At 40.4% G+C, this 25,050-nt stretch overlaps 1 pseudogene; it reads left to right on the top strand.

Moving 5' to 3' along the window:
* Positions 1-655: 655 nt before the first annotated feature.
* The window catches only part of LOC121315470, a 175,481-nt pseudogene continuing 151,086 nt past the window's right edge, over positions 656-25,050 (top strand).

Below are 25,050 nucleotides of genomic sequence, written 5' to 3'. Positions count from 1 at the left end.
AAATACTGTATTTTTGTTTTAGTGCTTAATTTATTCCAGTTTACAACAAAAAAAAAAAAAAAAATGACATGGTTAACTAACATATTTATAGTGATTTTAATTAAAGTATACTTTTTTCATTTTGTCAGTTTAACACATTGTATATTTTGTAATTTTGTTTTAATCTTTTTTTTTTTTTATTTAGGGGGTCACCTTTAAGGCAGGATCCTGTGTTTTTTTTTCCAGCTGGTAATGAAAACGTTTCCTTTACGTGCATAATGCAGGCCGTACAGACAATTGAAACTCAGGTCCCTCCTTTAACTGAAAGTTTTTTCAGAACCCCCTTTCAAGGAGTGTAGAAAGATTAGCACTGCAAGTTTGGTGCAGCAGCAACAACAAAAACATCAGCTGCCACGGGAAGGAGCTGTCAGCAGACATGAGTGCTGCAATGAGCATGTCCCTGAGGAGCAGGCTGCAAGCAGCCCATTATGCAGGCGGCTAGCTTCAGCAGATAGGGGAGAGCAAGAACAGGCATTTGCTTTCTTTACATCAACATCATCACTACTCTTGTCATCGTAAAACAAGCCTGGATTAGTAAACAGAATCTTGTTGAGGCAGAGGAAAGAGCATCCATCAGCATGGCTTGATTTCTAAGGGAGTCTGCTTACTAAAAAACATGGGTAACCAGGATGGGAAGCTAAAGAAGACGGGAGGAGATAATGATGAGGATGGTGAGGGGCCCAGGGAGGTTGAAGGCACAAAGAACGGAATGCAGGGAAAGAAGGCACATGGTAAACGGGCAAAGAAATCAAAATCTGAATCCAAAGTATCTGTTTTTTCGACCATTAGGATACGAAAGAACCCATCCAGGGCAAAAAGGATCACAGGGTCATTGTGAGAGGTTGGTGGGCTGAGTCAGGTGGTGGTGGTGGTGGGACAGGCCAAAAATACTCAGGACTTGTATGGTTTCCCCGCAGCAGGGTTTTTTATTTATCTGGCCGAAGGTGGCCACCGACCAAAATTGAACAAAAAAAAAAAGAAAATAGTCAAAATAAGTCCTCACCAGTATCAACAATGATAAAGGAGGAGACGAAAATAAAAAAGTAGAAATTAACAAAAGTCCCGCACACACACTCAAGCAATAACTATAAAAGAACAATATTTTCTATTGGCACTCCTGTGCTGGCCTCTAGGGGGCTGCCGGTCCTGGGCAGGTTTTATTGCCGTGCTTCCGGTCGTTCTTCCAGGTAACAGAGCGGATCGCCGCCTCTGGTCTCTGTAAACACAACACCTTTCAAAAAAAATAAATTACACAACACTTCTCCTTTTACTATTAACCTCAGGACTGAGAGAGAGCACAGATCGTACCATCCCTTAAATACTCCCTGACCCCGCCCTTGGCCTCGGCCCCGGTCGCCGCTGTACCGAGTGGCCGTACATAGTAACCCTGACTGGGGTACGTGGCACGGCGGCCGCTGACTTCCGCATTCGGACGGGGCGGGTGATCTTTCTGGAGTTCCCGGGCGGCTCGACCTTTGCCTTTCAGCCGGTCTTGTCCTGTTTTGCGCAACGACACCAGCGATCGGGAGGATCGACCACAGCTCCAACCCGTTGCACCCCCGTCACAGGGATCAAAGGAGGATGTTTTAGAAAACCAGGCCTCGCAAGCGGATGAGCTGGACAGTGCCCATTCAGTCAGAACCAGAACTCCCGATATCAGCCTTTCTGCTGATGAAGCTGAGCATTTTCACCTCACAACTAAAAGCCGACAAACAGCTGTGGAAACGCAAGAGGGACAAAGGGCCAGCTCTGGCTCAGATACTGATATCTATAGTTTCCACTCAGCTGCTGAACAAGAGGATTTACTTTCTGATATCCAGCAGGCTATTAAACTTCAGCACGGGGTTATTTCAATAGCTGAAGAGCCCAGCTGGAAAGCAGCGTATACATATGGGAGTGATGTTAAAACGACTCCCCTAGACTGTGAGCAATTTGTAGTTCTAGAAGCGGTCCCTGACAGAGAAAATGGCCTGAATACTGAGCGGCACTTGTCGGATGCAGTCAGTGAAAAACAAGACATTTCTATTTACAGCACTGCAAATGATTTAAACCCCCCTTGTACTTTGTCTGGGACAAAGGAACACAAGCTATTGAGTGAGAATGCACAGCCTCGTGCAGCTGGAACTGATGAGAGAAGTGGAAGCCCTGTTGCCAGTGCAACGGCTGCCAACAGCTACCAAGACTTGACAGTACTTTTCGGAAGTGTGGACAGGGTTGATGAGAAAAGCGAGGCTTTGGGACTGCCATCTCATGTGACCGAAAGCTAAGACTGAGATTGAAAATAACCAAGAAGAAACTCCAAGTTACCCAGACAGTTATGTTGAATCAATGGGGTGGGCCAATAATTTAAAAGCAAGTTCAGAATATGACTCTGCTACAGTAAATAGAAAGGGTTGTCTACCCTTTTCCCATGGCCTGCTGAAAGCCCCTTAACAGCTAACCTTTTTAGGCCAAGTTTGAGTTCTGTGGCCTCCCCTGGTGTCAAACCATACCCTACTACTCACCCCAGTTACATTAAAACAAGAACAAGCTTGAGTTCTCCAAACTACTCTCCTTTGGTCTCCCCTTCCCAGAGTCCCCTGTTTCGTAGGTGACAATGTGACCTCTGCCACAGGACCGAGAGTTGAAAAATCATACAGCAAAGGTCCTGCAGCATAGCCGGTCTCCTAAGCTGGTCTGCCGACTGGACAGATGAACTGACCAACCTCTAGGCAAAAAAAGAAGGATCTGCAGATTATTTGGAATATAATGGATCAGAGGACGTGGTGAGGAGAGGGAGCCTGCCAGTATGTACAGCGCGGAAATCCTCAAGTGTGCAGGCCTTCACGTGCAACTTAAACAATGTCTTCTTTGGTGAGTATGTTTTATTTTTTATATTGTATAGTAGAAATCCTTCCACAGACCTATATTTAGCTTCATCCCTTTCATTTTGACACCCAGGAAACTGCTGACAACTTTCAACCATTGCAACTTGTGAAAGCTTAACATGGCAGCAGGTTAAACTGGATCTACCTAAGCCACTAAGCCACTATACCTAAGCTCTGAGCAGCAAAGGGTTAATACAATGGTTAGCAGTTACCCACTGAAGTGTGGCCTTCTTTTAAAACCTAAAAGATGTACTGTAGTTTATACTACTAACACATCTTGGTGCGTGCCTGTGTCTGTATTGTTCAGGTTGTGCTTTTTATTCTAAGAAGTTCAGTTGGGCATGTTTCAGTACTTATTCCTTGCAGTAGAATTTATTTATTTTTTATTTTTTTAAAGTGGTTTCTTGACCCCATCTTTCCTTTTTATACAGTACAATGCAGCTGTAGTTAAGGATAGGACCCTAGTGTCATGTCATGTTATGTTTACTACCCAAATGAAAGAACAGGTATTTCAAAGAGATTAGGAACTTTTGGCCAATTTTAATTAATACAATTTTAGTATGGATCCTTCATGCTGTCTGCAGAGATGGCTTCTGAAACATCTTTCCACTTATGCAACAGTAAACAGCTGTTGTTTTTGTACTGAATAGAGTTCTCTGCAGTTTCTTGGAGCAAGAGAGTTTGGTGTGGTTATTGTATTGTCATTCTCAAGTATTTTTGTTTTTGTGCATAGCTGAGGTACAATACAATTAGGGCCGTATGAAATGCATTTTATTTTGAATTTTCAGATTTATTTTTTCCTGATTTCGGATTTATCGGTCTTAATCTGTAATTTTGTTTTTTTTTTTTTTTTTTTTTTTTTTTTTTTATAACCACAAGTGTTTGATACATTGACAGTAATGATGAAGTTAGAAATGCATGAAAAAATGACAAAAAAACCTTTCTAAATGGTATTAATCAAAGTGCTTTCAGAAAAACGGTACAAACTGGAATAATGTAATAAACAAACTAGAAACGTTGTAAATAAAAAAAAAAGTATGATTTTTGTAGTTTTTTTCAACACAAGCTGAGCTATAACATTTCAAAATAGAATTAATGTTTTCATTAATAATTGATGACAGTGTAAATACAAGCATAAATATTTTTATTTATTCTAATTTAATTAAAAGGCACTTCGTAATATCTCCCTGAGAACTTTAGAGAGAAATGCAGCAACTAGACACTACATTCTGCAATAGTCGTTACAGTACTGTCTGCTCAGAATAAGTTAGTTTTCCCCCCGAGCGATAACGGTAGCTAGCAAGTGAAGTGGCATGAGCGTCAGAGCTTTTTTACAGTTAATCACAGTTGTGTGTTGTTTTTTCATGCGTTCCCATGATGTGTCTTTCTTGAAGCCTCTCGTCATACAAACGCAGTGCTATTTCAATGTAATTTTTAAATTACTGTGTGTGTGTGTATGTATGTATGTATACATATGTATGTATATGTAAGTATATATATATACACATACTGTGTGTGTGTGTGTGTGTGTATATATATATATATATATATATATATATATATATATATATATATATATGATATATATAATATAAACACAATTTGTTTGTTTTAAACTCTTTTTGTGGCAATGTCCTCTGTTGCATAATTCCATTTTTTTTTCTCCTGAATTCCGCTATTCCAGCAGTGTTCTCCAACGTGGATTTCAAAGGGCTCTATACAATGACCTAAACTTAATCGTCCTTAACAAATATATACACATATTGATGCTTTTGTTACACACCAACTTTATTAAGTTTATATGTTGGTTCTGCTGGATACACAATTTGATCTTAAAGTACTAAATAGTTAAAATAAATGTTTATTGCTTGTTTCACCAATATTCCATTACTACAGAAACAAAAAATGATTGTTTCAACGTATTCTTTCCAGCTGTGAATTCGTGGATATGGCACATTGTCCTGTGTAGGGGTGAAATTAAATGTTCCTAGCCTATTTTAACAAGGCACATAACGTGATGACATCTGCCCTTGGCCTGTGCAAAAGCTGTAGGGGGCTACATATTTTGTTTTTGTTGTTGTTATATTTTTCCAGCTCATTAAAGCAATGATTATTGGGCTCCCTTTTTCCAGGTTAATGATCAGAGCTGTGCATAACACAGAAGCGGTCAATCAAAGGAGCTTGTTTATTTATTTACAATGAAAATGCAGGTAGTGTTTTTAAAAAAAAAGTGGATCATATTCCTGTTACATTTGTTTTATCGTGGTAACCTAGATCATTGTTTTGAATGCTGTTTACATTATCCCTTACAACACACTAACCTCTTGACAATTTGATCTAGTTTTATGCCATGCTGCAGTTGTCCATCCATTGTTTTTGGCATTTAATGTTTTTTACTGTGTGTGCATTAATGTCCTGTGCAGTATTTTATTTATTTTTAAAAATTCATATTTTTTTAAACCAGAAAAAGAGTAGACACCTAAATTGCAGGGTGTAGCAATCTCTGACTTTGAAAATTGAGTCATCGCAAATTATTTGAGGACTGAGTCATCAAACTTCAGGCTCCTCGTCATTTAAATTCAGGGAAAACTGATTAATATAGTCACTGGCTAACTGAATCAAACACATTCTAAACAGTTGCATTCCCATTGCTTTTCAATCAATACCAAACCGCCTGCTTCATTTAAATGACTGCTTTGTGATCAAAATGAACACAAATTAATACTGTAAGGTTTCTTTATAATAATATTAGAGTATTTGCACTTAACTGTGGGTACTTCAAAAACCCAAGACTCAGTACAGGACTAGTGTTAATTTACTGTGTAATATTTTATGATATTAAGTGCATCGTTTTGTACAATAGGTTGCTGGTACTGCTGATTTAAATTTTCTATGTCTCCAAACCTACCTGTAATTGAATTGAAAGTCAAAGAGTGGATATAAATAGTCTGGCTCTAGTTAAAAGAAACATTTTCTTTTTCTACTGGTAAATTACAAAAATGTTATGGTTTAAATTATTTCTGTGCTGGAGTTTCTGCTTTAGCTTTTGCTGATCTTAAACAAAACGAAGAAAAAAAAACGCTTCTGTTTCTTTTTTTTTTTTTTTTTAACTTGTTGGGTTATCTGTTCTGTGCCACAAGAATTTCAACTATACAGGTTTGCTTCTACTTTTAATATACTGTTCAAACTGTCATTAAGTCTTGCAGTGTGAAGTTGGAAATATCACAATATTTGAGACAATTTTGGACAACCCAAGCTCAACAGAGGAAGCTGGTAGTCAACGAGGTGCAAAAGCAGGAGGAGAGGATGAGGTGTGTAAAGGTCGCTTCCCAGGCCAAGCAGGGAGAATGGATGAGATGGGAGAGTGTAGAACAACACAAGATCAGCTGGCAAGACCTATGGACAATGGAGCAGCGCAGGATCAGTTTTCTCATCAGGTCAACCTATGATGTTCTCCCATCACCACAGAATCTAAACCTTTGGGTGGGTGAGTATCCCTCATGTCCTTTGTTTCCTGCAATATTTAAGGCACATTTTGACAGGATGTAAGGTGGGTCTTAGCTAAGGACGGTTTACTTGGCCCCATGACCAGGTGCTCCAATGTTTGGCTTTAGCATTGGAAGACAAGCGTAACCAATAAGTTGCCACCAGTTCCTTCAAAACATGGCAAGAAAATCTTTATTGGTGCACCCCCACTTTAGTGCTGACCTAATTTGCTGACTCATCTGATTTTGTTTTTTGTTTTTGTTTCCCCAGTTAAAGCTGCTGCAGGTCTTTTGATCAGATGTATTTATAGGTTCCGTGATCTCACCTCAAATGCTTTTGTTAAATTTGTAATTGTGCTCAGTGACCACAGTATTCTATATTCGTCTCATCTCCTGTTAGATTAGAGTGTTGTTGTGCAGTTCTTGGAGTGGACAAGTACAGGTATGTATTTTCATAGGAAACCTGCATTACCACATAACAGGTTAAACCAAGGGTGTCCAATCAAAGTCCTGGAAGGCAATTCCACTCCAGGTATAACAGTCAAAATTATATAATTAACTACAGGGTCTGGATGGAGATTTAATTGGTTCAATTAAACAATTCAGAACAAGGTTGTAACAAAAACCTGGAGTAAAAGGGCCAACGTTGGCCACCTCTGGGTTGAACTAAAGTTGAAGTTTTAATGCCAGTTAAACACACAAGTCATTGGCAAAAGCATGTTATGGAAAGAAACCTAGTTTTAATGTGAGTTTCTTGTTTGTCTAGAGCGGACGCTGTTGGAAAAGTTCTTCAGACAGGAGGAAGATGCCCCACAGGAAGAGACAGAGAAGCTCTGCTCCAAGATTTTAGCCATGGGTCTTTTGCTACCATTCAGCGTTTGTTTCAGAGAACAGTATGCAGAGAGTGCAGCACAAATTTCACCCAAGATTGATGTAAGTTCAATTTCTTTCCTTTTTTTTTGTTCTATCTATCAGGCATTTATGATACGTCTACCCCAAATTTAGGTATGTTATCCTTTTTAAATGGGCACATCATCCTTGTTCCCTTTGTGCATTCGTGGTACATGTAATATATACAATACCGTGTATTAAGTGAAATTCAAATCTTGTTCCACATCATATCCTCTGTATAATTTCTTTCGGTTTCTGTCTAATGTTTTATAAAAGCCCCCTGTTCATGCTGTTTGAACATTGATTGTGTTCTTTCAGAGTTTGCAGATCATTATGTATCTCTTGCTAACAACGGAATGCTTGCCCCGTTTTGTTTTTGTGTGTGGAGGATTACTGGCTGTTCAAATCTATCAGTATCTTGGGCATCACTGATCTAAGGCTGCATTCACACTGGGTCTGTTTCAAACGTGCTTGCTGTTCACACTTATCTGTGAGCAAAGGGACCGAGTTTGTTTGGATGCAAGCTAAATTAAAAAAAAAAAACATTTTTTGGTCTTTTCAGAATGCAGTTTGCAAATGCACTTGGTTTGTTTAAATCAATCAATCAAGTCTTTATTTTATATAACGTCTTCATAGTGGACCATCATCACAAATCGCTTTGAAAGATGCAGAAACAAGAAAATCCATAATACTTTAAATACAGAGAAATGCATAACACATGATATACAGTAAAAAAACAATGCATAATACATTAATACATAGTAGCATTATACATGAAATAGAAGCAGAAACACAGCAGCTAATAGCAGATATCAGGCTTATTAAAGAACATGGAAAGCAAGAGTGAACAAGTTGGTCTTGAGAGTTAATTTGAAGTGACGGATAGTGGGAGCATAGTGCACCAAAACTGGGAGTTCCAAAGAGTTGGAGCCATGAAGCTAAACAAGCATTCTCCAAGTGTGGTAAACTTTTGCTTGGGTTATAACAAACAGACCAGAGTCGGAAAACTTCAGCTTGCGGGCAGGGACATAGCGGGTCAGCTGGTTGAGGAGGTACTCGGGACCTGTGTGGTGAAGGGCATTGTAGGTGAGCAGGAGAGTTATAATCCAGAACTTTACAGGTAGCCATTGCAGCTGGGCAAGACTTGGGGGGGGAGGTCTTCGTACTGAGGGGGAAGTCAGCAGATGACAGTTTCCGAGGGTCAGGGTATCTATATTGTGGTCCTTTGTTGGACCAGGTCCGACATTACAATTTTCCCTTACTCCCTTCACAGACCTCACCCGGAAGGCTGCCCCAAATACTGTTCAGTGCCAGAGAGCCTTTCTCGCTCTGAAACAAAGGCTGTGTAGCTAGCCAGTGCTGTGCAGCCCTGATTTCAGTAGGCTGTTCACCTTGCAGATGGATGCACAAAACACCCTGGCAAAGGTGCCAGGTATATTCAGGAGCTTGCTAGTGATAAGACGAGATGTGAAAACCGATACCATGGAGAGGTTGTGTGAATTAAAAGAAAAGGATCCTGATCTAGCCTTGCTGAAATTAAAGCAGACTGTACAGAAAACATGCTGCAAATTTGAAAACCACAAGGTTAGTGAGCCGATAAGGGCTGCAGTACAGTATATGTGTTAATTTGGTAACAACATTGTGTTTTACCTGGATTTTCATCTGACGCAAACAGTGATTTTTTAGAATACTAATATTCAGTACGTACTTATGCATTTACCAAGCACCATTACTTCTTGAGTAAATTTTATGGATTAGCAGATTTATAGAATTTTTTTATTATCTGTCTGTGAGATTACGAATGCCGCCTTGTAAAAGAAAAAAAAAAAAGCAAACCTGTCTTCAGGCAGATAAAGAGTTAGTAAATGTGCAATAGATTATCTTTTGGCAGTGATGAGCAGCAAATGCGCTGAGCTAAATCTGAAATGATAGATATTGCTGTAGTTTTAACCTTGTGCTAGCAAGGGACATCTACTGGCTGTACTGCCTCTTTGTCCCAAAGTTTAGTCCGGTACTATAAAGCCAAACATATTGCAGAGTGGTTAGCACTGGTCAGCTGAGTATAGGCAGCAATATACATCAGGTTGATAGTGCTGTATGCTACTGCAGTACTGTGCTAAATATGGAAACACTATGTCAATTATCGTAACACTTGGCGGGTTGAATAATAATTAATGGCTTAATCTTAAGAGAAAATGTATCAGAGCTGAATGAAGAATATCACACCAAAAAACACATTTTGCATCCTTAGCTTGCTTTATATTAGATGTGTCTAAAAACGAAAGCAAATAAGGAGCAGATCATATTGTAGAAAAAGTGCACTTGAAATGTTACATGTTTAACGCGACAATTAATATTTGCTTTGGTTAAGTTAAAGACAATCAGAGGTCGCTTTAAATGTACTTTATGTGATTGGTGTTTATGCATGATTACTCCTTTTTAGCAGTTCAATAACTGCTACAATGCCTTTTTTTCCGTTTAGACCCTTGCACTGTTTTTGAGGATCTAAACCACCACAGCTTCTATTTTAAAGTTGTAACTTTTTACTACGACTTGTTAGATAAAAAGGCTTCTCTTGTTTCTTGTAGAATAACGCTAGAGTGGTCCATGGTGAAGTTAATTCTTAGCTTTCAGTGCAGACACTGTTAATGCTACCCACTTTGGTATTCAAAAGCTCACAGCCTTTTACTGCACTTATACAGGATGTACAATAAAATATATATCTATTTCCTGCTCCATAGGCGGCGCATAGAAATAATTACCCAAACCCTCACAAGAAACATTTATTCAAATTGCTGTTCTCTATACAAACAGCTTGAACCTAATCTGATTTTACAGAGCTTGTGGCAAAATATTTTCATAGCATTTCGTAGTAGTCTTTTCACACACTATCGTTTTGTGAGAACTTGATAACTGTGACGCTAGTCAGAACATACTTCCTTTGACTGTTTGAATAAGTGTCACCTTCCAGAACACTGTTTGTGGTGCCAGATTATGAATGTTTCTGAACTTTTTCTTCAGGTTTTTCAAGTCCTTAACTCCATTTTCAGTCAAAGCGGGGTCTTTTGATCTTCTGAAAGTGTCTGCAAGGAAAGCAGAAAACCACATCTGCCTGCTTATTGTACTCTAAATATGAAAACGTATTTTAATATTTTGATGAAAATGAATAGTTTAGCCTACCAAAGACAGTTTTCGGATACACATGTAAACAAGGCTATGATGGTCCTGTTGCATTATCACTAAGGTCCAAACTACAGGATTTAGTTGCATTTCAGTGTAATTCGAGGAGACAATGCTTGGCTAGTTTAACTTCCATTCTTCCCGCTAATCTGAGCCCCATCTAGATATTCGAATGTTTATGGTAAGGTGTCACAAAGACGGCTGAGTGGAGACGTCAGAACCAGGAAATGAATACACAAAGACAGGACAGATGAGGTGAAATGATGAAGACGCTTGCTTGCGCCTGTTTATTGCAAAATAAAAGGTTTAAACAAACAGAAGACAGGACACAGCACTTTACACCAAAATAAATAGACAAACAAAAATGGACTAACACTTAACAAACGGTGAACAGATCGACACACTAACAAACACGGTGAATTTAAATAAACAATTATCGTGCTGGTCCCACCAGCACGTAATAGCAATTGATATTAAACTCCTCTCTCTCCTGTTCCCTACTCACCGAAACACCCAACAACCCTGCGTGAGTAAAACATGCATCTATATATACTGTTGTGCTGGGATTCATTTACCAATTAATTATTCTCTTGAATCCCAGCACGTGAATTAATTATGTGCAACCTCATGCACACATATTAAATACTTTAAATACATGTGAAGTGTGGGGGGGGTGAACAATGTCAGATATATATGTACATCCCTGAGTGGTTTTGAGGTCTGTTTTGTGCTATAAATTATACAGTACAAGTTCTCAAAGACGCAGGAGAATGAATCCGGTTTAAAGTTTTTATTTGTGTCAGTCAGTCCGACCATTTTTCAAACACAATTAATGAAACTTAGTATTCAGACTCACTAGTAACAGAGTAACCGAGCAAGAAGGAGACTGATCAGAGAGGCTACCAAGAGGCCAATGGCAACTTTGCAAGAGCTACAGGCTTTTACGGCCAAGACTGGTGAAAGTGTGTATGTGACAACAATATCCCAAGCGCTCCATAAATCTGGCCTGTATGGTATGGTGGCAAAAAGGAAGCCATTACTCAAGAAACCCCACCTTGAATCCCATTTGAAGTATGCAAAAAAAAACACTCGGGAGATTCTGTAGCCATGTGGCAACAAGTTTTGTGGTCTGACAAACTAAAATTGAACTTTTTGGCCTAAATGCAAAGTGTTATGTTTGGCGCAAACCCAACACAGCGCATCACCCAAAGAACACCATGCCTACTGTGAAGCGTAGTGGTAGCAGCATCATGTTATGGGGATGTTTCTCATCGGCAGGGACTGGGACACTTGTCAGGATAGAAAAGAAAATAAATGGAACAAAGTACAGAGAAGTCATTAAGGAAAACCTGCTGCCGTCTGCAAGAAAGCTGAAACTGGGATGGAAGTTCACCTTTCAGCATGATGAGACAAACCATACATCCAAAGCTACACTGGAGTGGCTAAGGAACAAAAAAGTACATGTCCTTGAGTGGCCCAGTCGGAGCCCCGAACCTAAATCCAATTGAAAATTTGTGGCATGACTTGAAGATTGCTGTCCATGAAGGCTCCCTAAGGAAATTGACAGAGCTTGAACAGTTTTGTAAAGATGAAAGATTTTGGTCAAACATTGCCAAATCTAGGTGTGCAAAGTTGGTAATGACCTATCACAACAGACTCACAGCTGTAGTTGCAGCCAAAAGTGCTTCCACCAAGTATTAACTCGGGGGTGGAGACTTATCCAATTATGATCTTTCAGTTTTGTATTTTTAGTCTGAGGCACTGACACAACAAAGTGAAAAAAGTTCAAGGGGGTGTAAACTAAACTGCACTATATATATATATATATATATATATATATATATATATATATATATATATATATATAAAATAATGTCTGTGTATCTTGCATCGTACATAAAATACATCGTTGGGTTCAATAAATGCAAGGGGAAAAGTGTTGAATAGCCTCCCCAAACGTAAATTCTGTAAATAGCTAGAACATGCAAATTAATCATTTAGTTCCTTCAGCAAAGCAGATTGCTGACTTAATGCTACTTGTTGTCTCCACAGCAAGACCTATTGTACACATGGGCTAATGACAGCCAACCAACATACTCTATTGACCATGCTGAGGACCGTATCCCAGGAAGGATTCCGACTTTGTGGCCACCACCCAAATCGGATGATGATGAGAAACCAGGACTGAAGTACACGGAAGTAGGTAGGTAACAAGGATGTGTACCAAAACAAGAATTAGGACAGTGTCAGAAGTTGGGGTACATCAGTATCTTGGCAAAACGCATATGAATATCTCTAACCACACATTTTGATTAGTTCTACATTTTGAATGGTTTTGAAGTGGTGTTGCAGAATTAATGTAATTAGGGTTGTGCAACTTGCCAACTGTCTTTGTAAATTGAGGATCAGGGATAACCACTGTTGCAGAATGCACAATGTGTTTCATAAATATTTTCATATTTTTGACTTTGATGTTCAGTATTTAGGCATTTTAGAGAACACTGGAAATTGGTACGTGTGTTTTTTCTTATAATATTTTTTCTTGTTTCTTGTTAATACAGATAGAGGTTGAAGAAGGTGAGTGCCTACATATACAGTACTAGTCAAAAGTTTGAGTACACCTGCTTGAAACCAGGTTTTTCATGATTATCTATGCTTTTTTAACTGTATAAACTTTTCTATAAACACTTAATATTTCATTATATGATATGTGTACTTATATAAGCTGATAATCATAAGTGAATTGCATTCAAAAATTTTATTTTTAAATGAAAATGTAAATCTTGTCAATTTCAATGAAATGGTCACCCAAAGCAAGGGGATTTCAGTCTGAAGCCCAAGTCAGTTAAAAGTCTGAAATGTGTATAACATGGTGTTAGAACACTGGCCTAAGTATAAATCCCAAGGGACTTTTTCAGCCTGAAAAAAGAAACAAGGACCAGGGGTCACAAATGGAGCTTAGAAAAAGGGGCATTCAGAACAGAAAATAGGAGACACTTTTTTACACAGAGAATTGTGAGGGTCTGGAATCAACTCCCCAGTAATGTTGTTGAAGCTGACACCCTGGGATCCTTCAAGAAGCTGCTTGATGAGATTTTGGGATCAATAAGCTACTAACAACCAAATGAGCAAGATGGGCCGAATGGCCTCCTCTCGTTTGTAAACTTTCTTATGTTCTTATGTTCTTATAAAAGTGTCTTTGTTAGATGTTCTCTGAGTTAACTAGCATGTTACCTAATTAACCTTTTGTCATGAATTATTGTTAACAGGTGAGGGTCTGTGATTACTATAAATATAGGTAGCATAGGCACAAGTTTGTCATTTCTGAATGTAAAGGAGCAGAAAATGTCAAAATACGCTCAGTTAAGCAAAGAAAAAAGACTGTAATTACTTTAAGAAATGAAGGTAAATCTTTAAGACAAATTGCAAGAACTTTGCAAGTGTCTATAACTGCTGTGGCCAAGACCATCAAACGATTTGAAGAAACTGACACTCATGAGGACTGAACAAGGTCAGGCAGGCCAAGGGTGACCTCAGAATCAGAGAACAAGTTCATCTGAGTCACAAGTCTGCGAAACCGGCGATTAGCTGCCCCTGAAATACAAGCTCAGCTAAATGCTACTAGAAGTACAGATGTTTCAACATCAACTGTTCAGAGGAGATTGTGTGAAGCTGGCCTAACTGGAAGAATAGCTACAAAGAAACCATTGTTAAAGAGCGCAGAATAAGAGGAAGAGACTTGCCTGAACCAAAAAACACAGAAACTGGACGTTTGAGGAGTGGAAGTCGGTCTTATGGACCTATGAGTCAAAATTTGAAATATTTGGATCCAACCGCCGAGTATCTGTAAGATGCAGAGAGGGTGAGCGCATGAGTTCTGCATGTGTGGTTTCCACTGTCAAGCATGGAGGAGGCAGTGTCACGGCCTGGGACTGCTTTGCTGGTGACAGAGTTGGTGATCTTTACCAAGTCCATGGCAAGCTCAACCAGCATGTCTATCATAGCATACTTCAGAGGCATGCCATTCCATCAGGATTACGGCTAGTTGGGCAGTCCTTCATTCTTCAGCAAGATAAAGACCCGAAACCTCAAAGTTGTGCAAGAACTATCTGGCAAAGAAGGAAAGTGAAGGACAACTCAATCTAATGACCTGGCCTGCCCAGTCTCCAGACCTCAATCCCATAGAACTTGTATGGGAAGAACTGGACAGAAGAGTCAAAGCAAAGCTACCCACAAGTGCCCTACATTTCTGGGAATTGCTGCAGAAGAGCTGGGAAGACATGTCGGGTGATTTCCTGCTGAAACTTGTTAACCGAATGCCTCGTGTTTGTGAGGCTGTTATTAAGGCAAAGGGTGGCTGTTTTGAGGAATCCAAGATTTAGAGACAATTTTCAATTTTCTTGAACATTGCTTTGATACTCCTTATGTTTTGTTTTGTATATAGTAACATGTGTTTTCATTTTCAAGTATTTACAGAAACATACACAACGTAAAACATTGTCAATCATGAAAAAAAAACTAGTTTCCAGCAAGTGTACTCAAACTTTTGACTGGTACTGTATATTTTGTTAGTTTAATATTTATTTCAAGTCTGTGCTTTTCTTTTGTTGTATAGTGAGATGGTTTTACAAATGTACACCTTTGGCAGAAGGTTACACTTTGATTATCTGAGAAATTCTCAGTGATATCTGAATGTTAAGAACCATTTAGAATTTCCTGGCTTTATTGTATTTCTGGGTGTGGAAATTAAACCCTATTTGGCCTGAGGTGTCTCAATGGATTTGAGAGTTAACAAACACTCATTCTCAAGTAATTTGTGGGTATGGCTTGTTTTTTTTTTTTTAATATATAGCCTGAATACATTTTGGCAAGATTTTGTATTGGAGCTACCTAGTAATTTTATGTACAATATTGATTTAATATTTAATCTCATGGCTCCCTACAGCCATACTTTATATTGTAGCCGCACTCATCTTAGTGTGAGTGGTATCTGTGAAACTGAGCATTCATAATAAAATATCCAGCCATGAACCTTATTTAATGGTTGGTATCCAAATGTTCCAGTGCAACTGGAATGCCAATGTCTATGATTTAAGAAGGCTTCAAGCCCCCACACATTTCTTCTGCATGCTTTGTAAGCATCTACGTGTCAGGGTTGCTAAGCAACAAGAAGTAAGTCACTGACTGAAGCAGAGGCAGACACATTGAGAGTCCCAGTGATGTTCTTTGCCAAAACTTTCAACTCCACAGGGTTTTGATACATTTAATCTCTTTTCAACACAAAGATTTTGCTGGTGATTTAAACACTTAGTAAGGTTTACTCTAGCAGAATTGGTCTTTTTAATTGGATTATATCAATTTATTTTTATAAAATTTGGTGTTATTATATTACCTCTTTATTGTTGCTGTGCAGATTTGCAGAAAATACAGCACAATATTCTGTATTACTACCAATTTTAGTTTCTTTAAGTTAAATTAAAAGTTTGACTGTATTGGAACAAAAGTACTGTTCATTTGTCCCTTTTTGTTTAATTCATGGGGCGGAGCTATGGCCCCTGATAGTGTTTATTGACAGAGTTAGTAAACATATACACATGGAGAGAGGGGTTCCGCCTCTTTAAGGCCCAACACTTACTTGATCGATAGACACGATAAACAGGAGGGGGGCCACCGTCTTTGAGGTGACCCGACATACGAAGAGGCTCGCGAACCGGAAAGGAAAACATGAGTTGGTGTTGTTAATACAAAAGAGGTTCCGGCTGTTCCTGACCCAACATATACAGCAGGGAGGTTCCATCGCTGAGGAGACCCGACAAACAGGAGGGGGGCCACCGTCTTTGAGGAGACCCGACAAACATGAGGGATGCCACCGCATGGGGACCCTCACATAGAGGCATCAGACTTCCAAAAGAAACATACATGTAGATGGAAGGGTTTGGCCCGGGGGTCCTCTCTGACTCATGGAGAACCCTCCTCTATGAGGTAAATGAAGCAGAACTTAACAAAGGGTTGGAGAAAGTGGAGTCACTAACCCCCCAAAAGATGGACCCCCGGCTCCCCGCTGACGCAACGTGAAGAAGAAAAAAGAGAGAACCGCCAATGCATAAGAAAGAAGAAAAGAGAAAACATTTAGACGAAAGAACACAAACACTTAACGTGACAAAGGGGTCAGTATACTGTACCCTAATGACTATGTGAAGACCCTCTGCACAGTGGAAAGAAAAAAACCCTTTTAATTTTATTTTTTAGGGGGAAATCTTTGGTGGCTCAGGCAGAAAGGTCGTCCCCACTCCGGACATACTAGCAATAGACTGATGTGCGGAGGATATTTCAGATGATCAACGAATATAAGTTTCGACTACGGATGAAGTCCAGCGCCCCATATTTTTAATTAAGTGCTGGTTAATGTTGGCTTTTGCAGCTGAAGTAGCTGCCGCTATTCTAAATGAATGAGGAGTGTAGAATTGCGAAGGAAGACCTGCTCTGGACACCACGGTGGAAAGGTGTGTTGAAAACCAATGCCTTGATACAATGGACCGGCTTGAATTGATACACAAAGGGTCGGAGGATGAAATGGCCTGCGTTCTGCAATGTACTTCAACATGGAAGTGAAGGCACACAGAGGAGAGTTGATCTTAGAAAGCTGAATACATTGTCCTTGCTGCAGTTGATCTGTTTTTGAAATGCATGAAATGAGAATCTGGGATGAGCTTGAGGTCACTGCAGCGGATACCGAGGGTAGGAAAGCTGGCAATAGAAGGTACTGTATATTCAGAACATCTCAAAAAGCCGAAAAATGCAGATAGACATGTGACTTCCATAGTTAAATCATCAAATGGAGAAAAACAGCCATGGCGCAGAATTGAAATCAAGTTACTGAGAAAGTCTATAGAAATAGGCAGGCGAGCAGAAGAAGGAGCCGGAGAGCACTTGGAAATTCCTCGTAAAAGGAGACGAACCGCTGGAATTGATAATAGAGTTGGGGAATTGATGGACATCAAGCGAAATTGATGCTGAATTCCTGACAAATATAGTCTGATTGTAGCTGGTGCCAGATGTAGAGAGTCCTTTGCATGCACTATGAACGCCATGATCCAGTCCTGGTTGAATGGAGTAGGATTAATCCTGCTTTGTAAACAAAAAGTTACATAACATGCCCAACCTGTAGAGTACGAGGATCTGGTAGATGGGGCAAGTGCTGATGCCATGTAATCTTGAGCTGAATTAAGAAGTTTATTAATAGTTGGATTTAGTTGAAAATCAGCTGATTGAACTGTGGCGTTGCTGCTGGATATTGCAAAGCTGTGGGCAGCAAACTGTGAAATTTGGAAATTTGTAAACGAGAAAGAGCATCAGCTGCATTATTAAAAATGCCCGGTAGGTGGCGAGCTTGTATTAGGAAATTATTAGAGACTGAAATCCATACTAGCCGCCGCAGCAATTGCATGATAAGAGGGGAAGAGAAACGTCCTTTATTTATAATATGCACTGTAGTTGAATTATCACAGTAAAATAGTATTGATTTCTTAGACCAAAGATGACCCCATAGCTGGGCAGCTGCTACTATTGGGTATATCTCTAGCAGAGCTGTGGATTTTAGATGAGGAGATATGTTTTCGATTTCCTCAGGCCATGTACTGCAAAACCATTGATTGTTAAATAGACCTCCGAATCCCAGAGATGAGGCATCAGTAAATAAAGCCATATCGTGTGGAGCTGAAATGAAATCATCATAAAACATAGAGACCGTTCCAGTGCTGAATAAGTGCAGACCACATTTTAATGTCTTTCCTAGCTTCTGAGGAGATATTTATATAGGAGTCCAGATTTTTTGCTGTTGATGCCAGCGCTAGCAGTCGAGATATAAACGTCCTCCCCTGTGGAATGATACATATTGCAAAGTTAAAATAACCCAGCAATGAAAGCAGTGCCTGTTTTTTTAATTGTTTTACTGATCTGAAAATCATCCTCAATGAGCAAACGAATATGGTTAAGTTTAGACTCAGGCAGGCTAGCTTCAAACTTTTCTGTATCTAGAATGATTCCAAGGAATTCCAAAGAATGAAGGGGGCTGATTGATTTCTCTTTTGAAAGCAGAACGCCAACTTCAGAAAATAAGCTTTTAAGATTGGAAATCCCTTCTGCTGGTGCATCTGAAGGAGGAGAAATTACTATAGCTAAAAAAAAAAAAAAAAAAATAAATAAAAATCTTCGCAAGAATGGGACATGATAAACATTAAGAAGAATCCAGCATTGTGCTTCCGACAGGGTATCAAATATCTTCAGGCTGCTGTGGCAGCTGAAATTCAATTGGGTGGAAAAATAAAACTTCCATGCCAGCATATACCAAACAGGTGACAGAGAGATGGATGGATTTGCATTACTTTAAATGCGTCTGATATATCTGCTTTTGCTAACCAGGAACCACGACCTGCTAATTTAATTGAATGTATTGCGTCTGCCATAGTGATGTAATGCAGGGAAAATTGATCTTGGGGAATTAATGAGTTAATGCTGCTGGTGCTTGACCCCCGTGGTGCTGATAAATCAGTAATGAGAGGCTTTTTTCCTGACATTTTCCTCGTGGCAATGGCGATAGGATTAATTCCATACTGGAAAAGGAGGAGCTAAAATGGACCGACTATCAGTCCTTTTATAATTTCTTTTTTGATGAAAGATTGCACTAATTGTGGTTCTTGAGTCGCTGAATAAAGATTTTTGCTTTTGAACGCTGAAGGAATTTGAGTCAGACCGGTTTAAAAACTTTTTTTTTTTTTTTAATCCGTCGATCAGGTAATTGATTAAATTACTGTCGGGATGATTCTGTAATTTACTTGATAATGCCGGGATGTTTATAGGAGTAAAGACTGTGAGCATCGGGGAAAGTCACTTGCGTTTTAAAGGGCAGATTGTATTAGCGTGAGCGTCTCCGCAACTGCTGCACATGTGGATAAAATTGCATTGCCTATTCGAGCAGAAGCCAGTATTGAAATTGTTGCAGATTTGTCTTCCTCCTGAAAATCTAATACTGCGCCCGTATTTGTCTTTCCTTGTGGATTGATCTAGGGGAGTTGAAGAATGTTTAGGATTAGGTACTGAAGACCTGTATGAATTAGCGGTGAAACCAGGTGCTTTAGAAGTTGATGCAATTGCAGCTTTAGGGCAGAGGGATGTTGAGTGAGCTGTTGAAGCACAGACCCCACATGTGTTAGCTCTTAAACCACCAAAAATTCTGTTAAATAGATCTGGGTCAGGTTATGCCCAATTGATGATGTAATTATCTGCTGCCAATATTGCTGCTGCTTTTGCAGAGAATGCTTTATGATACTCAAAAAACATAGTCCCTCCGTATCTGACAGACAGCTCCACGATGTAGTATTCGTATGAGTCCAATTCAGCTCTGCGGTTAGGATATACCGAGCAGAACACATCTCTGAATATGGAGAACGCAAGGACAAATTCCCCTAATGTAAGATTTTTAAACTGTCTGGGATCTCTGGATTTTAGAGTTACTGCCAAATCTCCGCAATCCACTACTCTATGGTCCAAGAATTCCGAAGTTGTCATTAATAGTGAAACAAGATTAATGTCCTTACCTTCGAGAATGTTACGTCTGATTTGTGGAGATATAGTGTGACGTCTAACAATAGTTGGAGAGGAGGATCCGTATGTACAGGCAGTAGCGAGGTTGTATATTGGAGTGTAATAACCCGAGATCCAAGATGCAAGAGTATAACTTTAATCACAGTGTCTTTATTAGAACAATCTCTGTTGAAACCTACACATTAGTGTTTTCTATGGACATCCTCGACCCCACGGTATCCTAGGTAGAGGGTAAGTATGTAGGGCGCTACTGACCTCTAGTGGCATAACTTGAACTGCATTATATCCATACACATTCACATTACTACATTCTCCTCCCCTTAAGATTTCAGCTTCTCTAAAATTTGGAAATAGTTTAAACACAGTTATAAACAAAATGTAACACTAATACACTAGATGCCTCTGAACTATTGCTGTAACAACAACTACACACAATAGTCCATCCTTAACTGTACATAAACATTGAATTTCAAACTTTTTTTAAATTTTTTTTATTTACAAGTCAAAGTCCTTCAGGTAACCAGGCTTTTTGACAGTTCTTTGGGAACGACGCACAGCTTGTGCCATGCTTTGATTGTCCCTGCCCACCTTTGGGGAACTCCCAGTTTGTTCCTCTGGTTTCAAAGCAAGCTGCTCTGAGACAGTGTCCGCATTGTTTGGAACAAGTTCATCTGGCATGGTTACTCTAGCTGGTGGTTGTAGAACCTCTGCAGGTGTGTCCTACACAATATCCTCTGACCCAGTGGTGTTGTCCTGTTGTCTAGACAGGATCTGATCTATGTGTCTGCGTACTATCCTGCCATCTCCCAGCATTACCTTGAAAGATACAGGACCAGTCACTGTTGCAATGACTCCTGGTATCCACTTGGGACCGTAACTGAAGTTTCTCGTCATCACAGAGTCTCCATCTCCAAAACTCCTCCCCTTTGTGTGCTTGTCGTGGTGTTCCTTTTGTTTATTCTGCTTAAGTTCCACTTTTCTCTTTAAATTGGGATACACTAAATCAAGCGTAGACCGAAGTTTCCTCCCTAGTAACATCTTTGCTGGGGAGAGTCCTGTGGTAGTTTGAGGTGTTAACCTATAGCAGAATAGTACCCTTGACACTTTAGTTGACATACTTCCTTCTCCCCCTTTCTTCATCATCGTCTTGAATATTTGAACGGCTCGTTCTGCGAGCCCGTTGGAAGACGCATGAAACGGGGCTGATGTAACATGGACAATGCCAACTTTTTCGCAAACAGTCAATTGTAACAGCTGATGTTGCTGAAGTTACCGGGTAAACATCCATCCATTTGGAATGAGCATCTATGAGTATCAAAAACATCTGCCTCATAAATGGTCCTGCATAATCTATGTGTAATCGCTTCCAGGGTCTGTCTGGCCACTCCCAGGGATGTAGCGGGGCTGTGGCTGGTGCTTTCCGGTGTTCCTGACACTTGCTACATGCCTTTACCCGTGTCTCTATCTCCTCATCTAGTTTGGGCCACCAGAAATAACTTCTGGCCAGAGCCTTCATGCGCGAAACCCCTGCATGGCACTGATGCAGCTGTTCCAACACAGCCTGTCGTCCTCGCTGTGGGATGATGACACGTGCCCCCCACAAGACACAACCATCTTGCACACTCAATTCTGTCTTCTAGCAGAATAAGGTTTAAAATCTGTTCCTTCCCCCTGCTGTGGCCACCCCCTTAAAACGTACTCTCTCACCCTAGACAGTATGGAATCTTTACCTGTCCACACTCTCACCTCCTCTGCAGTCACCATCGCTATGTCTTCCATCATCAGCACCCTGTCTTCCAGACCTGTGGATTGGGAAGTGTCCGGCAGTGGCACACGACTCAAGGCGTCTGCGTTGCCGTGGTCCTTACCCGCCTTGTAGACTATCACGTACTCATACGCCCGCAGTGTCACAGCCCACCTCGGGATCCTCGGTGACACCATCTGTGGCACAGCCTTCATTTCGTTGAAGAGTGAAAGAAGCGGTTTATGATCTGTGCATATGGTGAACTTTCTACCATAGAGATACTTGTGAAACCGTTGCACCCCGAAAATCACAGCCAGTCCCTCTTTATCAAGCTGAGAGTAGTTTCGTTCAGCTGATGTGAGTGTTCTTGACATAAAACCTATGGGTCTCTCCCACCCATCCGGCATGAGGTGTGAAAGTACTGTGCCTATCCCGTAGGGGGAGGCGTCACAGGACAGAATCAGCTCTTTCTCACTGTCGTAATGCACAAGTATATCTCTGGATTGCATGAGCTTTTTAGATTTCTCAAAAGCAGCCTCCTGCTCTTTTTTCCATTGCCATTTTGTGTCTTTTCTCAACAATTTGTGCAGTGGAGCCAACAGTGTTGACAGGTTAGGTAAAAACCTGTTATAATAGTTCAATAGTCCTAAATAAGCCTTAAGCTCTGTTTTGTTGGTAGGTGCAGGTGCATTTTGGATAGCTTGTACCTTGTTCTTAAGTGGGTGTAGTCCTGTGGCATCCACTTTGTGACCCAGAAACTCAGCCTCACTTCCCAGAAAGGTACACTTACTTCTCTTTAGCCGTAGGCCTACCTCCTCCACTCTCTGAAGTACCTCGCTTAGCACCTGCAGGTGCTCCTGATCATTCTTGCCCATCACCATGATGTCCTCCAGGTAAATGGCTACACGGGGAATTCCCTGCAGCAAACCCTCCATAATTCTCTGAAAGATAGCTGGACTGGATGAAACCCCGAATGGAAGACGGTTTACAGTAAATAACCCTTAGTGTGTATTTATAGTTACATACTTTTTTGATTCCTCATCCAATATTACCTGTTGATAGGCATGACTCATGTCCAATTTGCTGAATTTTGCCCCTCCTGAGAGCTTTGCAAAAAGATCTTCAATTCTGGGAATGGGATACTGTTCCAGTTTGGACACCAGATTTACAGTAAGTTTGTAATCTCCGCAAATCCTCACAGAGTTATCAGGCTTTAGCACTGGGACTATGGGAGCTGCCCACTCAGAGAATTTCACTGGTTCAATTATTTTGTCTCCCAAGAGGCGGTCCAGCTCAGCCTCCACCTTCGGTTTCATAGCATAAGGCACAGGTCTTGGCTTAAAGAACCTTGGTGTTGCCTCTTTGTCAACATATATTGTAGCCGGTGGTCCTCGCAATGTCCCCAGTTCCTCTTTGAATACATTCTCATGTTTCTTCAACACATCTTGGAGTGTTGTTTTGTCTCTACCTATCTGGTTTACAGTGCCCCAGTTTAATTCCAACTCCTTAATCCAACCGCGGCCCAGTAGGTTTGGTCCTTTGCCAGACACTACTACTACTGGAAGCTGTTTATCAGTCTCTTTGTACTGTACAGTTAAGTTTGCAGTACCCAATGTTTTCACTCTTTCGCCTGTATAGGTTCTGAGATGCAGGGAACATGTCTTTAGCTCAAATACTTTTGCCCCATTCCTTAGTTTGGAGTACTCTGTTTCATTCATAATTGTAACACTGGACCCCGTGTCAACCTCAAATTGCACATCCGACTTGTTCACTTTTAACTGTAATGTGATAGGCGCTACCTTGGGAATGCTTGTCTCTGTTACGTTATTCATAATGAACACGTCTTCACCGTCACTTGCATCTGTTTCAGGATTTTCGCTAATGTGATGAGCCCCATGTTTTTTTTCCACTTTTCCCTGCTTTTGTTTTCCTCCCCCTCTAGGTTTGGTTTTCTCCACAGGTGAGTTCGCCCTGCACGCTTTCCTGATGTGCCCCTTTTTTTTGCATCTGTGACACATTTCCTTAAGAAAACGACAGTCATTCGCCATGTGCTCACCACCGCATCTATAACACTCCCTCATAGTTCCACCAGTTCGTGGTTCCCTCCACGTTTTTAGCTTTTACACTGTAGCCTGGCTAGCATGTTTCCAGTTAGCACCATTGCTTCCTTTGCTTTGCCATTGTAAATCCTGAACGTCTTTGTTCGCTTTCTCCAATGCCTGAACAAGTTTCAGTGCTTTTTCAAATGTTAACTCGGTTTCTGCTAACAGTCTGCACTAAATACGATCATCGTCTATACCACAGACTAGCCTGTCCCGTAACATTTCCTTTAGCCTGTCTCCATAGTTGCAATGTTGAGCCAGTTCTCTTAGCACTGCCACGTATTCAGTCACACTCTCATTTGCCTGTTTGTTTCTCGAGTTAAATTTAAAGCGTTGAACTATTTCGCTGGGCTTTGGGTTGTAGTGCGTTTTCAACAGTTCAACTAAATCGTCAAACGATTTGTCCCCTGGCTTATCTGGGTTTAACAAATTTCTCATCAGACTATATGTTTGGCTTCCTACCGAACTTAAGAGAATCGCACTCTTTTTATTCACTTCGCAATATTCCTCCCATGTCTGTAGTTGACTATCAAACGGCACGGTTGTTCCTACCGTGGCAGCCATGTTCCGTTGTCTGTGAGCGCTCTCGCTAACGTTAGCAGGTTTGGCCGAAGCTATGTAGCTACACTTGTCTTTTCTCCTTCGTTGTCTCCGTGTTCAACGACCTAAGACAAGTTGTCTGATTTCCTCGTCGCCATATGTAATAACCCGAGATCCAAGATGCAAGAGTATAACTTTAATCACAGTGTCTTTATTAGAACAATCTCTGTTGAAACCTACACATTAGTGTTTTCTAAGGACATCCTCGACCCCATGGTATCCTAGGTAGAGGGTAAGTATGTAGGGCGCTACTGACCTCTAGTGACATAACTTGAACTGCATTATATCCATACACATTCACATTACTACAGGAGGATCTGCTTCGCTGGTTGAAATTAGGGCTGGACCAGAAGAAGCTGTAGGTGGCGCTGCAGTATTTAATGCTGGAATTAATGACAGCGCTGCAGATTGTTTTCCCTGTTCCATATTAGACACCCTTTTATCTAGATCCAACAGTTGAGAACTGACCGAAGATAGAGTATCTGCAAAAGGCTGCATAAATGATTTTATCTCGTTAAATATTTGCGAATGTTGGATTT

This window comes from Polyodon spathula, chromosome 5 (genome assembly GCF_017654505.1).
Source record: "Polyodon spathula isolate WHYD16114869_AA chromosome 5, ASM1765450v1, whole genome shotgun sequence".
Classification (NCBI taxonomy): Eukaryota; Metazoa; Chordata; class Actinopteri; order Acipenseriformes; family Polyodontidae; genus Polyodon; species Polyodon spathula.
This window is presented reverse-complemented; position numbering and strand designations above follow the sequence as displayed.